The 11,561-nt window shown below is 34.1% G+C and overlaps 1 non-coding gene across 1 annotated transcript; it reads right to left on the bottom strand.

Annotated features, from left to right (window-relative positions):
* Positions 1-1,280: 1,280 nt before the first annotated feature.
* On the bottom strand, positions 1,281-1,386 carry LOC121040380 (U6 spliceosomal RNA). Its single transcript, XR_005795260.1, has one exon. It is a non-coding gene; the product is annotated as a U6 spliceosomal RNA (small nuclear RNA).
* Between the last annotated feature and the right edge of the window lie 10,175 nt (positions 1,387-11,561).

The raw sequence follows: 11,561 nt of genomic DNA, 5'->3' as shown, positions 1-11,561 counted from the left end.
TCATACAATGTCTCCTCTCAGACCACAATGGAATTAAACTAGAAATCAGTAAGAGAAAGATAGTTGGAACATCCCAAAATACATGGAGGTTAAACAATACACTTTTAAATAAAACATGGGTCAAAGCATAAATCTTAAGAGAAATTAAAAATATTTTGAACAAAATGAAAATGAAAATAAAACTATCAAAATTTGTAGGATACAGTGAAATCAGTGTTTAGAGGGAAATGTATAGCATTGAATATATATATATATATATACATATATATATATATATTAGAAAAGAAGAAAGACTTAAAATCCATAATCTAAACTTCCATCTTAGGAAACTAAGGGAAAAGAAAGAACAGATAAAATCCATGGTAAGCAGGAGAAAATAATAAATTAAAGGAGAAATCAATGAAATTGACAGCAGAAAATCAATAGAGAAAGTCAACAAGACTAACACCAAGAGGTTCTCTATCTACAACCAATATCCAAATCGAAAATACAGTAGAATATATATTTTATTTCAATAAGTGTGCAAATATAAAGTTTTCTGTAATAAATTTATAAAGCACACAAACAGCATGATACAGCTACAGAATTTACTAAATTATATAAAATAAAATACTAAAATAAATGGAGTGCTATTGGTTTGGCTACTCAAAAATTAACAAGATGAAGTTCTAAAAAATTTAAAATAAAAAATTTGCATTTAATATTTCTTTAAAATAATACAATAATTTAACATTTCATCAGGAAACAAATGATTAACCCAACATTTTGTGAAAAATAATAAAAGATATATTTATGCTCAAATATTTAAATACAATATAAAATTAAATAATGTGCAATGCAGGAAAAGATATTAAAATCAATAGAAACCTCAGAAGCTGGTTTAATTATTGACATTAATGTGATATACAGTGAAGATCTGATTTTAAATCAGTGGAGAAAGAAAATAATATTTTATTAATTAATCCAGAAATTATTTGCTATTGAAGGTAAAAAGCAGAGTCAGATAATTCTTCTTTTTTTTTAGAGAGAGAGAGAGAGAGACCACAAGTGAGGGAGAGGGGCAGGCAGGTAGAGAGAGAGAGAGAGAGAGAGAGAGAGAATCTCAAGTAGGCTATATGCTTTCTGGGAAGCTCAACACGAGGCTTGATCCCATGACACTGGGATCATGACCTGAGCCGAAATCAAGAGTTGGACCCCCAACTGACTGAGCCACCCAGGTACCCCCAGATAATTCTATTTTTATGAAAAAGCAGAAAAAAATTAAGAACACTCCTTTTTTTTTTAATATGGAACACCTCACAAATTTGTGTGTCATTCTGGCATTGGGGCCATGATAATCTTCTCTGTATAGGATCATTCTTTTAAGAAGTTAAATATGATAGGGACGCCTGGGTGGCTCATTTGGTTGGGCATCAGACTTCAGCTCAAGTCATGATCACACAGTTTGTGAGTTCGAGCCTCCACAGTAGGATCTGTCCTGACAGCTCAGAGCCTGCAGCCTGCTTTGGATTCTGGGTCTCTTCCTCTCTCTGCCCCTCCCATGCTCATGCTCTGTCTCTCTCTGTGTCTCAATAATAAATATATGTTAAAAAAATTAAGAAGTTAAATATGATAAATGAAATAATCAAACACAAGAAGAAAATAGAGGTAAATATCAGAATGAGTATTTATTCATGTGAAAAAAACTGGTAAAGATTGATGGAAATGACTACAGAAAAAAAAAACCTTCTGTAAGTTAAATACATCATAAGTAAAATGAGAAGTAAACAACAAACTGGGAAATATATGCAAACAAATTACAAATACGCTTAATAACAACAGGATGTTCAAATAGAAGGCAAAAGGTTAATATATCCAAATTTCAATAATAGTAAAGGCACTTGAACTAGTAATTCACAAAAGAAGAAATACAAATGACCAATGAACTTAGGAAATTATTTTAAAAGTGCAAATAATCAAAGATGCAAAAATTTAATCATTAATGAGATTCCCCATTTTTACTATTTTACTAATAATGCTAATAAATATTAATATGTGTGTATGTTTGTATATGTTACATGTATACACATATGTATGTATATGTATACATGCATGTACACATATATATATATACATACACACACACATATATATGTATAATCCCTTGATTGTTCAAGGGAATTATACTCTTTTAAACAGATAGTATGTAAAATTTTCAATGTCCCTGGAAAATAACTTGGCAATATGAATCAAAAACCTCAAAAATAGTGTGTATTTATTTTAACCAATAATAGAAAAGTAACCATAGATTTTCTTACAGTTATGACAGTGAAAAATTGCAACCAATCTAAATGTCCTTGGAGGAAATTGGTAAAAGAAATTATAGTATAGGTCTATGATAAACAGAATTCAAAAATATTTAACCTAATTATAAATTGTTCATGATGAATTGTTATTTAAAAAGGATAAGCTATAGAATAGTATGTATAACATGCTCCCAATTTTTTTTTTATTTATTAATTTTTTTTTATTTAAAAAAATTTTTTTTCAACGTTTATTTATTTTTGGGACAGAGAGAGACAGAGCATGAACGGGGGAGGGGCAGAGAGAGAGGGAGACACAGAATCGGAAACAGGCTCCAGGCTCTGAGCCATCAGCCCAGAGCCTGACGCGGGGCTCGAACTCACGGACCGCGAGATCGTGACCTGGTTGAAGTCGGACGCTTAACCGACTGCGCCACCCAGGCGCCCCAACATGCTCCCAATTTAACCAAGTTAGCAAATGCACACACACACATAGATAGATAGATGTGTGTGTGTGTGTGTGTGTGTGTGTGTGTGTATATATACATAGATATATATACATACATAGATAGATGTGTGTTGTGTATATATATATATATATATACACACACACACGTGTATATATATATATATACACACATGTATATACACACACCTATATATACGTGTATATATATATGTATATATATACACACATGCATACACACATACACGACAGTGTGTGTGTGTGTGTGTGTGTGTGTGTGTGTGCCATGTATAATTGTATACCCAACAGGAATAGTTATTCTGTATTTTAAGATTACAAAGTTTTAGGTTTTTGTTTTTCTGTCAAATTTTCTACTGTGGGGGCACTTGTGTGGCTGAATCGGTTAAGTCGTCAACTTTGGCTCCGGTCATGATCTCATCATTTATGGGTTTGAGCCCCGCATGGGACTCTATGCTGATACCTCAGAGCCTGGAACCTACCTCAGATTCTGTGTCTCCCTCTCTCTCTGCCCCTCCCCCCTGCTCTCTCTGTCTCTCTATGCCTCTCAAAAATAAGAAATGTTTAAAAAAGTTATTAAAATATTTTTTACTGTGAAAAAAATTCAAACACTAAAACTTGAATTTTGACTTCAATTAAATAAAAATAAATTAAATAAAAAGATTTGGTCTATGATACCGATTAAGGATAAAAAGGTAGCATAATCCAATCAATAATTTTTCTAAATAAGAACACAGTTTAAAACTCTGTGACGTGTTGTCTTTTAAAACATAACACATTTAGAATGAGGTGTTAAAAGAACGGCAACTTCACTAATACACTACATAATGGTATACAAAAAAAAAAATGACACTATGGAGTCTCATACCCTCAAAATGTAATGTTTGCCAAGTTTCAAACTGTTTCAGTTTGATAAATTGACAAGTCATGAGAGCAATATTCTAAGGCCCCTGCCAAAAGTATAAACCACTGGTTATCGGGACAATCATGGAACATACTATTTCCAAAGCAGTTTTTGCTGCGCCTACATTACAGATACTTCAGATGAAGGTGAAAGAACACATAGGCATCTATAAACTTCAGCATAAAAGTGCTGAATAACAACACCAGTATCCATCGCTGCACCTCCCTGAAGGTGGGTGTTTATGAGAAATGTCCAGAGGACGAAAGGAAGGCATTGAATTGGACAACCCCCCGTTGGTAACTTACATCCTGAAACAAGAGATTTGATTACCCTTATCATTATCTCCGCTTGCTGAGCAGAGCTCCCAAAGCTATTAGTGGTCATAAAATTACCCAGCTGTTTTTTAAATCCAACCATAGTATTTGACTCAGTGACCTCTTCGGTCAATGAATTTCACAGGTTGACTATACACATTCATAAGGCATTATTTACCTCAATTTGTTCTGAATTTACTGCCTCTTATTTTTATCAAGTATCTTCTTGTCCTCATCTTATTATGGGACAAGGTTAAAAAAAAAGTGTCCTTTGTAATTTTGAATGCTTCAATCAAGGACTTTTCTAAAATACACCAGATTTTAGAATCTTTTATTAGGAAAATGAAAAATCTAGCTATATTCCATCTAGTCTCTATTAATATTTTATTCTCACCATGACTTCTTATTACTTGGGTGTGAATTCAATTTCAGTTTTACCTCATTATTCTATTTCTTTCATATTATTAACAGCACAAGAGTGACAATCATGAACATACAGTTTTTTTCCAGTAAGAAAATTCAAGTTTTTATGATGTGAAAAGATTAAACTCTTACTGATACTATGATTTTCCTTTAATTGAAGTGTCCATCTTAGGAAAATCAGTACACTCAAAACACTTAAATTTTTAGTTACCAAACCAGACTAGATTAGTATGCTTTTCAGTAAAAATATTTTTAGCATTACCTTTTTAAAGCAGATTCTTTCTGCTAGATTGTTCTGGAGCAATTTAGATACACCAAAATTAGAAGATTGGATAAGTTAGTCACCTAGTCACATGATTCTATTGTAATTCATCTGAATAGTGATTTTGTATTTTGAGTAGCGAGAGAGTTGCTCTCCATAAACCAGGCATATTTCTCAATATTTGTAGTTATAAATAATTATGCTATTTATAAAATTAGCCATTTTCAGGTATATAGTCAGGTATGATTTTTTTACACAGTACGTTCTTTCATAGCTGAAAATATTTGCAACCCCTCTTGTATGTCGTCATCATGTTCCTTCAAGATTCCCTCATTCGTGTAATAAAGACACATGACATTAATTTAGAAATAAAATAAGATGCATGTATTGAAACAGTTAAACTCAAGGAAACTAAAGATTAGCTCCTCCTTGTTATTTAGCCTCTCTTAAGGTTTGATCCAAGAGAACATTTGCTTGATAAAAATACAAGTTCCTGGGTTTCAGGGCGGACCTGTGGGGTGGGACGGAGCCAACATTTTAAACTAACTCCCTATGTGTACTCATCACAATTCTCTTTGGGCTTCTTCTCAGTTTTGACTTTCTCCCTGGGAGAGCTCTTCCATACCCACAGCTTCAGCTATACATACACCAATACTTCCCAAAGTTGTATCTCCAGCTTGGAGTTCTCTTTTGAGTACCAGATGTCGCCATCTGGTTTGTCTCAGAGATATTTCATACTCAGACCAAAGTAATGACTTGATCCTAAAATCTTGCCTTCATGTAGTTCCATCTACTTTCCTTGCAGTGAATATTTACATCACTTTTATTGAAGTGCTCAAGTCAGAAACCCTTGATCATCTTTTCCCCTTTCCTTCTCCTTTTAAATTTTTTAGTAAAATGTATTGCCTTATCCATTATTGGGTTTCTCTTGGATTTTGTGTTTGGAAATGTACCATCCTTAAGATCAGACATGTCATCCTGATTACATGATGAGCTTGACTGCTGAGTTTTGTATCAGGGTTAGAGACCCAGAGTGACACCATGAAACCGAAAGTGGCCCTACTGAGGAAAAATCCCAAGATTTTTTTTTAGCAGCAAGCTTACATAATTCAAATCATAATTAATATCAACAGAGGTTTAATGAACACTTATTGAACTTTGAGATTTTGAGAAGAAATCCATTCTAAAGAACCCTAGGATGGGGCGCCTGGGTGGCGCAGTTGGTTAAGCGTCCGACTTCAGCCAGGTCACGATCTCGCGGTCCGTGAGTTCGAGCCCCGCGTCAGGCTCTGGGCTGATGGCTCGGAGCCTGGAGCCTGTTTCCCATTCTGTGTCTCCCTCTCTCTCTGCCCCTCCCCCGTTCATGCTCTGTCTCTCTCTGTCCCAAAAATAAATAAATGTTGAAAAAAAAATTTAAAAAAAAAAAAAGAACCCTAGGTATCTATGAATAAAAAATAAGAAAGTTAAAAATACTTACAAGTCTATGGTCCCAATCTGCTAATAATAGTTAAATCTTATTCTTCACAATTTCCCATTTATGAAAATTGGGTTAATATCTTTGGAAAACATTTACATTTATATTTTCTTATAGTTAAATTAGAATTAAGCTGCTTTCAGATATATTTTCACAGAAAATAATTACAATATTCCAAAGGCCAAAATATGCCATTTTGAAAGCTCTCATTTTCTCTGCTTTTTGAAATATCGGTAGAAATGGGACCAAGGAAAAAGCAGATCCCTTTTTAAAAGCATCACAAAGATTCTTTTTTTTTCCTTGTTCTCAAGTCAAGCATTCTTTTTTTTTTTAATTTTTTTTAACGTTTATTTATTTATTTTTTTTTAATTTTTTTTTAACGTTTATTTATTTTTGAGACAGAGAGAGACAGAGCATGAACGGGGGAGGGTCAGAGAGAGAGGGAGACACAGAATCGGAAGCAGGCTCCAGGCTCTGGACCATCATCAGCCCAGAGCCCGACGCGGGGCTCGCACTCACGGACCGTGAGATCGTGACCTGAGCTGAAGTCGGACGCTTAACCGACTGAGCCACCCAGGCGCCCTTCAAGTCAAGCATTCTTATTGAAAGTTTTCTTATTACCAAGATGTTTGTCGCAAAAGAAGGTAGTGATATGTTATTACCTCAGTATAAATTTTAAATGTTATTATTGGTACTTGCAGATGAAATCGTCTTCCGAAAACAATACAGAAAGGCAATTATTTTTATCACTAATTTGGAAGGAACATATAACAATCAGTGGTTGTGAGTGTATAGTATAGTTCAGAGTTTAGTCTATATCAGATGACTTTATTTTTGTCCTTGTGTGTAGCTTTGATGAATACTCTAAAATGTATCATGTAGGTATAATTTAATTATGTAACATTTGGTACTGATACAGGTTATAAAGTATAATAAAAAGGACACTCACAAGTCTGCCAATACAGTTATAAAATAGAGCATCATCATTACTGTGTCCCCAGTGGGTGTGTGTCTCCTTGATCCCATCCTTCTACCTTTCCAACACCGGTGACTCCCCCTTCAAATTTGTATTTACCATTTCTTTGCTTTAAAACAAAAAAATAGTTTGAGGGGCACTTGGGTAACTCAGTCAGTTAAGCATCCAGCTTCAGCTCAGGTCATGATCTCGTGGTCTGTGAGTTCGAGCCCTGCGTCGGGCTCTGTGCTGACAGCTCGAAACCCGGAGCCTGTTTCGGATTCTGTGTCTCCCTCTCTCTGCCCCTCCCCCACTCGTTCTCTGTCTCTCTTTCCTTCCCCAAAATAAATAAACATTAAGAAAAAATTAAAAAAATAGTTTGATGATATATCACTCAGCAGTTTTAAAAATTCATTCATGGGGTTTCAAAAAACTGTATTTATTTTCACTATAATCTAAGATTCTGCTATGTGATAACTACACATTTTATTTTTCCTTTTTCCTGTTGATAGATGTTTACAGTATCTTAAGTTTTTGCTAGTAAGAGAATAATACCATAAATATTCTTGTGATTCACACATGTAAGGGTTCTCTATGGTATAAATCTAGAAATAGAATTGCTGAGTGTGGGGAATGTTATACTTAAAAGATAATGTCAAACTTTTTTCCAAAAGAATTGTACTACTTTAAAACCATGCTAGCAACATACATTAATTCTCATTAATTTATATACTCACCAAAACTTGTAATGGCAGTTATAATTTTTGTGATCTGGCAGGTATAATATTGTAGAGCATTGTAGTATTACTTACTAATTCTTTGATTACTAAGGAAGGTAAGCATGTCTCCATATCTTTATTTACTGTTCAGGATTTATAAATATTGTTTAGTTATATAATTTGTCCATTGTTATATCAGGTTGTTTATCTCTTTACTGATTTGTAAGAATTTTTTATATTGGTGGTGCCTGGACGGTTCAGTTTGTCTGACTCTTGGTTTTGGCTCAGGTCATGATCTCATGGTGGTAAGATCGAGCCCCATGGTAGGCTCTGTATTGAGTGTAGAGCCTGCTTAAGATTCTCTCTCTCCTCTCTCTGCCCTCCCCCGCACACACTTGCACTCTCTCTCCTCCTCTCTCTCTCTCAGACTAAATAAATAAACCTTAAAAAAAAGGAAAAAGAATTCTTTACATACTATGTATAATTATTTTTCTCAGTTGTGTATATTTCAATATTTTCTCCAGTTTACAGCTTGTCAGCTTATCATATCATGCTTTTTGAAAGATAAAATTTCTTAATTTCAATATGTTGAAATGTTTCAATATTTTAAGTTTACAACATTTAATACTTGTTTAAAAATATTTCTGAAGATCATAACTATATTTTCCCATATTTTTTAATCTAAAACTACAGGGTTTTCTTTTTCACATTTAAATATCCAACATATCGTGGGGCACCTGGGTGGCTCAGTCGGTTAAGCATCCAACTTCAGCTCAGGTCATGATCTCATGGCTTCTGAGTTTGAGCCCTGCGTTGGACTCTGTGCTGACAGCTTGGAGCCTGGAGCCTGCTTTGGATTCTTTGTCTGCCTTTCTCCGCTCCTCCCCTGCTCATGCTATCTCTATCTCTCTCTCTCTCTCAAAAATAAATAAACATTAAAATATTAAAAAAAATATATCCAACATATTGAGTAATTGGCCAGGAGTCCATTATACAGGAATAACCAATCATTCCAGAATAATTCATGGAATAATTGTGTCCTTCTCCCAGTTTTCAACAGTGCTACATATGTCACAAATCCTGTGAGTGCCATTCAACAACTTTTGAGTGCCTACTGGGGTCGCATACACTTCTATGGGATAGAAAGAACGCAGTAAGTATGGGAGAAATCATTTCATGGTTGGGTCAGTTTTGAGTTTCTCTAGGACCCTGCATTGTCAGTTAGTTTTAACCCTGAATCAATTCCATAATAGCTTATTTATTTTATCTGTGTAACAAGTTTTACAATACCATGGTCTCAATGTTTGTGTCCCCCCCATCAATTCATATGTTGGAATTCTAACCCCCAAAGATGATGGTATAAGGAAATGGGGCCTTTGGGAAGTGATTAGGTCATGAGAGTAGAACTCTCATTAATGGGATTAGTGCTCTTATCAAAGAAATCCCACAGAGCTCCCTAGCCCCCTTAAGCAAGAGGGTCTGCAGCCTGAATTTGGTTCCTCACCTAGCCATGCTGGCAGCCTGATCTCCAGGTTCCAGCCTTCAGAACTATGAGGTTTTTATAAGCCGGTTAATATCTAGTGATATCCTGTTTAGTTCAAATGGACTAAAACAGGTATCTTACAAGGCCAGTTCTGCTTCTGGACTATTTTCACAATTATTGATCCCTTGTTCCTATACTCTTTCATATAGATGTTAGAATTAGCTTGTCAAATTAGACACACACACAACAGGAAGTTAATAAAATTGCATTGAAAATATAGATCAGTGGAATATTACTCAGCCATCAAAAAGAATGTAATCTTGCCATTTGCAATGATGTGGAAGGAGCTAGAGTGCATTATGCTACAACAAATAAGTCAGAGAAAGACAAATACCATATTATTTCACTCACATGTGGAATTAAACAAAACAGATGAACATATGGGAGGGGAAAAAATAAAAGAGAGGGAAATAAATCATAAAAGACTCTTAAAGATAGACAGCAAACTCAGGGTGCCTGGGTGGGCTCAGTGAGTTGAGTGTCCAACTTTGGCTCAGGTCATGATCTCACAGGCTGTGAGTTCAAGCCCTGTGTCGGGCTCTGTGCTGACAGCTCAGAACCTGGACCTCTGGACCTTGCTTTATATTCTATGTCTTCCTCTCTCTGCCCCTCCCCTGCTTGCACTCTGTCTCTCTGTCTCTCTCTCTCAAAAATAAATAAATGGCAAAAAAAAAAAAAAAGAGAGAGAACAAACTGAGAGTTGATGGAGAAAGGTGGGTGGGGGGCAGGCTAGATGGTGATGACTATTAAGGAGGGCACCTGTTAAGATGAGCACTGGGTATTGTATGGAAGTGATGAATCACTGAATTCTACTCTGAAACTAGTATTGTACTATGTTAACTAACTAGAATTTAAATAAAAATTGGAAAAAAAAGAAACTCCTCCAATATTTATATTTTGTAAATAATTTTTATTGTGTTTTGAATTATATCAAATGTATTTTATAGCATCTAATAGGATAATGATAATTTTCCCCATTCTATAATGCAGTAAAATAAATATATCACTTTACTAATTTTATATTATTCTTGAACTTCTGGACTAAATCCAACTTGGTCATAATATATACCAATATATAGAAATTATTGGATTCTGTTTGCTAATATTTTTAGCATATTTACATCTAGTTCCGTGAGTTAATAAAGTCTTAAATCTTCCATTCTGTACACTCCTTATCTAGTGTTGCTATGAAACTTCAAATAAGTTAATAATGTGAATTAAGAAGTATTTCTCTTATTTATTCTTTGGGAACATTTTTAGGAAGTTAAAATAATTTGTTCTTTAAAATTATAATAGCATTTTCCCAAAAACAAGAATTAGTTTTTGTCTTTGAAGGGAAAAATTTTATATATTTTATATACACTTTTCTCTGATAACCTTGACCTGTTCAGGGTTTTTTTCCCCCCTCCTTCTGCAGAATTAATGAGTTATTTTTGAGTAGGAATTTGTGTAACTTGTCTACATTTCACATTTATTTTTACGAGAAAAGTTCTCATATTCCTTTCTAACATTTTTTGTCCTTATGAAATTATTATGTCTATTTCTTCTGTATGTTTTGGCTCTTCTCTGTCTGCTTCATGATTTATATAATATGTTAATATTGTTTAGTAATTATGTTTTTTGTTTACTCTTTCAAAAATTTTAGATTTTTATTATTACATTCATTCTAATTTCTTTGAATCAATTCTAATATTTTTAACATCTTGAGTTGGTTTTTGTGTTCATTAATTTGTAACCTTTGTTATATTCTAATAAGGACCTGCAATTGTTTAAATTTCCTACAATTCACTATTTTTGTTTCTTCCCGACATTTGAATATCTAGCATTTTTATTATTTTAAAGTTCTAATTATTTTTCATCTTGATTATGATTTATCTTTATCTTTTATTTTTTAATGTTTTATTAATTTTGGGGAGAGAGAACATGAGCACTGAGGGGCAGGGAGAGAGGGAGACAGAAGATCTGAAGCCAGCTCTGTGCTAACAGCAGAGAGCCCATGGGGCTCGAACTCACAAATTGTGAGATCATGACCTGAGCCGAAGTTGGATGCTCAACTGACTGAGCCACCCAGGTGCCCCTGGTTTATCTTTTTCTTCAAATATGTGGGTAACATTTTTAAAATCTATCATTTCAGAAAATTTTGCTTTTGTGAATAACTTCTAAGTTTATTCCATTATACCATACAATATAGTCTACAGAAT

This window comes from Herpailurus yagouaroundi, unplaced genomic scaffold, assembly GCF_014898765.1.
Source record: "Herpailurus yagouaroundi ecotype Mexico unplaced genomic scaffold, PumYag 28, whole genome shotgun sequence".
NCBI classification, from domain to species: domain Eukaryota; kingdom Metazoa; phylum Chordata; class Mammalia; order Carnivora; family Felidae; genus Herpailurus; species Herpailurus yagouaroundi.
The sequence above is the reverse complement of the archived record's forward strand: the minus strand, read 5'-3'. Positions and strand labels throughout refer to the sequence as shown.